The sequence below is a fragment of the Hippichthys cyanospilos genome, chromosome 3 (assembly GCF_059441005.1).
Source record: "Hippichthys cyanospilos isolate Australia breed blue-spotted pipefish chromosome 3, RoL_Hcya_1.0, whole genome shotgun sequence".
NCBI classification, from domain to species: Eukaryota; Metazoa; Chordata; class Actinopteri; order Syngnathiformes; family Syngnathidae; genus Hippichthys; species Hippichthys cyanospilos.
In genome coordinates, this window is record NC_142371.1 from 29,219,246 (window position 1) to 29,224,625 (window position 5,380).

Consider the following 5,380-nt stretch of genomic DNA (forward strand, 5'->3'; position numbering starts at 1 on the left):
GTATGTGCGCGCGCATGCATTCCCACACGCTTCTCAGGTCACTTGAATTCCGTAATAACTTGTACCTGAGGGACTACAACAATTCATATATACGTTGTCTTTTCAAATTTAAAAGACGTTAACATCCTAATGAAGTCGTAGTTGCAGTGAGGCCACGCTAGAGATAAACATGTCATTTTAAATATATTCTTTTAAATTTGATTTTTATTTAGTACAACCTACAAGGCAAATTTAATTTGAGCTCTAAATGTTTGAAATGCATTTTAAACATGTATTTTTTTCTTCGATGTTTGCACATCTTGCTACTGTACAACAACTGTACAGCAACATCACGAGGGGTTGAATGGACAATGTATCTCTATTACAATTTTGATTTAAACAGTCGTTTGTTCATATTTTTACATCAGATAAAACCAAAGTATCAAAATTGATCAGCTTGTGCCTTGGCGTTAAGAAACTCGCTTTCCACAAACACACATACACAGAAAACCGTGTCAAGTTGCCATGCCAGTGACAGTTGCCCTTATCTTCATTTTCAACGACCCAGAAGCAGAAAAAAGCATTCGTGTGTTTGCGTACTATATGAATCCTAGTGGGGTGTATCCACCCTGCAATGTATGATAATATTGTACTGTATATTGTACTTAGGATATTGCAGACACCAGAAAATTGACAGTGGTTCTGCATCAAAGTGTGCTGATGTGGCATTGTAAGACATGTTTTTAGCGTCAAAATGACACCATACAGCATATGCAACGTTAACAATCAGTCTGATCTGTGTACAGAATATATATATATATATATATATATATATATATATATATATATATATATATATATATATATATATATATATATATATACACATACTGTATATGTGTGTGTGTTTGACTAGTGGCACACGTTTTAGGGAATCCCCTATCTGCGCATGCCCAGAATTATGCACAATAACGCCCCTCACCTGCGTTCTAAGGTGACATTGGTGGTAACATAATATATGTGTGTGCGGTGGCTTTAGCGGGTTCGTAGTCCCTTTACAAGAAAATGAAATTAAGAAAAAGAGTTGGGGTTTCTGTTTAGGAGTGAATGACATCACAGCTCCACCCTTCAGGTTGCCTGTTTTGCTTCGTCATGGTAGCTGCGTCGCCGCCTCCGTGGAAACCCGTTTGACTCCTGTAGAGGAACTAACCGGAACTAATGGCTCCTTACTAAATATGGCGCCAACACATCCTGCTAACATGTCGTTGCTCAGGTAAGAAACATTTTAGTGTATATAGTGTATAGTTTGAGGTGTTTTAATGCGAAAATTATCGTATTTGCTCTCGTCTAGCCGTGAGTTTGTTGACTCCAAGTCTCTGTGTAAGCACCAAGCTCCGTGTTAGTGTTCATATATCGCACTCACTTCATAAGACTCATAATAATATAGTGCAAAACAATACTTTAAACTTAACAAGTACATACCTATTATCTGTTTCAGTTCATGTAATTCTTTGAACTGCAATTTGGGGTTACATTTTGTGTTCTTGAAATTATATCAGCACTATGCATTACTTGCCACACACACACACACACACATATATGTGTGTGTGTGTGTGTGTAATATATATATATATATATATATATATATATATATATATATATATATATATATATATATTTGTTTTGCTCTTATGTATAAATACTTATTTATGATTAATTCTTAGCATATTTGCTGCCCGACAATAGTCTATCTAATGTACATTGGTACATGTCGGTCTTTACTCTTTGTCGACCATGTCGGCCTTTACTCTGTCTTTTTTGCTCAATTCCTTCATATTTGTTTTTTTTTCATGTGGACACCCTCTCTTGGACGTCAACATGAACGTGTGAGTATACAATGACTTTTATCCTTTTTAAATATGATGTGGTCTCATATATAATTTGGATGTTTTTTTTTGTTCTTTTTAATTTGCACATATCAAGAAATGCAACAGAAGAAAATTTGAATTGTGTCTTCATATTTTGGAGGGAGGGGTGGGGTCACCGAATCACCCCATGCATGTACACGCAAACACATCTTTATCTATTGAGAACACATTGCAAGCATTGCATTGCAAGCTCTGCGTTAAGGTAGCTAGGAAATGGCGCGGGATTCATCTACTTTTGCTGCGAGCCTTTTATTGTTTTTGTTTTTTTTTATCTTAATTTGCCTTTTTGTTCATAGACAACAGTTGCAGAATTAAGGTCAAAATAGTTCTCGTTTGCTTTCCTATACTAACGGGCAACTTTGAGTTTTCACTTAATTCTAGGAGAATATAAGAGTTGAGTTTGAACCCTGTGCATTCTAACTGTGTGGTAGATGTCCTAATTTTTTTTAATTTTTTTACTAATTTTATTCTTTAAAAAAAATCTCATTACAAAATCAGTACAAGTTTCAGTAGCTGACTTGATTCGACATTCATTTGATAAGTGTGCTCATCTGTTCCTACACTAGGTGGCAGCAGACAGTAGTTCAAGCCTGTAGAAATAAAATGATGCACTCAGAGGGCCAAAAATTGCCATCACCAATTGTCAGTGCAATGTCTTTCTGTGAGATTTGTTAATTTCAAAACCAATATGAATAAATAATAACCCTCCATCCATTCAGCCATTTTCTATAGCAGATTATCCTACTAGGGTCGCTGGCTTGCTGGTGCCTATCCCAGCCGTTTTAGGGCAGTAGTCGATGGACACAGAGAGAAAGAAACATTCACACTCACAATCACACCTACGGGCAATTTAGAATGTCTAATACACCTATTGATTGCATTATTTTATTTATCTATTTTTTTTTACAAGATACAAGTGCTTCAGCAAAAATGTTTTTTATTTGATGGCTGACTGTAACGAACAGTATACGGTTTCTTCAAAAACAGTGCGAGTTCATAAACACAAGCCCGACCAAGATGTCTGCTTGTAGACCGGGGGCAGCAACATTCCTGCTTTATGAATTCTTCATGATATAACAGTGCCTCATGAATATTGATGTTCCGTTGCCATCCCATTAGTGCTTCTGAGAGCTCAGGGCGGGAGCCTAAACAAAAACCCACGGCAACCGTGCTTCCGTGCGTCGCACGCAAGATTCATATTTTGCAGCATTTTCCGGGCGGCGCGCAGCTTTACATAAGACACGGGAGGGAACTGCTTTACGATGTGTAACATGAACTCAGATGCAGCGCTCAAAGTCAAAAGGAGATGATTTGAGTGAATGCAGTGTATGGGACTTTATTATGTAATCATAGAGTGACTGAGCGAGAGAGGGATAAAGATGGTCCAAACAAACATAGTCTGCTCCCCACCCCCACAACTGTGCACTCGGTTGTAGTTGAATGATGCTCTGCATCATCATACATGTACATGTGCCTGTTTTTTTTTCTTTTTTCCTTGAGGACACGTCACTTTTAGGGTGTGTCCGGAGTATAAGCTTGTCTGTTAGTCTGGCGTTGTCTCAGGGGATTGTGGGTCTGTGAGTGGCGCTCCTCCCCTCCTGGTTCCGTCTCCCGTTGCTCTCCTGGGTCCAGTACAACACCTGCTTCTTGCACCAGTGCACGACAGTCTCCTAAGCAACTGCGCTGCAGCACCACTCCTTAATGTGCCCTTTGTTTTTCTCTCTCCGACCTGGGCACATCTGAGCCTGATGAACAGAGCAAATAAACTAACTACTGCTTTGCTCTCTATATCGTGGCAGGATTAGCCAGGTCTCTTCCGGGAATGATTTAGTAAATGTTTAACACCACTTTGAAAGCCTGACGTGGCGTCATTTTGCTCTGTGACTAAAGTCTAGAAAACAGTGACTTTTGCATTGCTGGAGGCACTTTTTTTTTGGGGGGGGGGTTCCTATGTGGATCGATTTGGACTCATTGGATTAACAAACTCACCTATTAAACGGTAAGATCTTTCTTTGAATAGCTAACTGCTGCATACCACACAAACTTGTCTGTGTGAGACAAAGGTGATGGTGTCTGAGAGGGAATAATGAACCCCTTCAGTGACCCCCTTCCCACCCGCCCACTGCCTATCAGCCGTATGGCCCTAATGGGGTCAGGCAGATGGGTGGCTCCATTAAAACAGCTTGAATGTGTGCACACAAGTATGAATGTGTTTGTTTGTTTCTGAAATTTCAATTGATGGGTTGTGACTCTATTTAAGGTTGGTATTATGTATAACTGCTTAATAGTGCCTTAGGGATGAGAGTGTGGACATGATTTGTGCTGTGTTGCTTTTGTGATCCTTCTATTAGCATAAACAGTCATATATGTAAGTTAAAACTAAATATAAAGAGATGACACATGGCTTTAGCTTGCAATATCGCAGAAGAGTAGTGTGATTTATATAGATAGGTGAGCAAAAAATAATCAGTACAATTTTATGTGCCTATAAAAAGAAGCAAATCACATTGATATCTTAATTATAATCATTAAATAATAATGATTACATAATCAATCTGTGGTTGAGGGTTTGAATCTGGGCTCTGTCTTTCTTTCATGGGTTTACTACTCCAACATTCCAAAATTATGCATAGTAGGTCAATTGATAAAGCTAAGCCCAAAGATGTGAATGTGAATTTTGTTTGACTCTCTCTATATGTGCCCTGTGACTGGTTGGTGACTAATGACTGAAATAAATTCAAATAGGCTCCAGCCGGGGGTGTTTCCAGAAAAAAATAATATTGGGTTGCCTGGGGGACACAACACCTCATTAAGCCGTGCATGCATGTATGTGCATTCTTCTTTATCATTTCAGGATTTAATGAAAAAAATATTTATCATAAACATTTTAATACGCAGTTAAAATAAATAAACTGTAGCAGAGTATCAGGGGTCTAAGAATACTGCATGCATGTGAAAGTGGCTGAAAAGTGTGGGATCAAGCTGGAGTGTCCGGAGACAACCCACTTGGGCTTGGGGAGAACATACAAACTCCACACAAAAAGGCCTGAGCTAGGCGGATTTGAACTGTGAGGCGGATGTGCTAACCACACTTCTACCGAGCTGCCCTTATTTTCTGAAAAGTTTTAGTTGAAAAAAAAGTAACATATATATATATATATATATATATATATATATATATATATATATATATATATATATATATATATATATATATATATATATATATATATATTTTTTTTTTTTTTTTTTTTTATTAATGTACCCTCATTTGACCTTTCCCAATAGAAGCTTTGGCTGGTTGGGTGGGCACATGCAAAAATAGTGAGGCTACATGTAGAGATGGATAACTACATTAAAACTGAATTACTCGTTAAACGTTATTATATCCTGGTACCTGAAATCTCATCTATGAAATTGGTGAGCACCTTGCATGAGTGGTCGAAGCGAGCTTGCTGTTCCAAGCCTTGGAC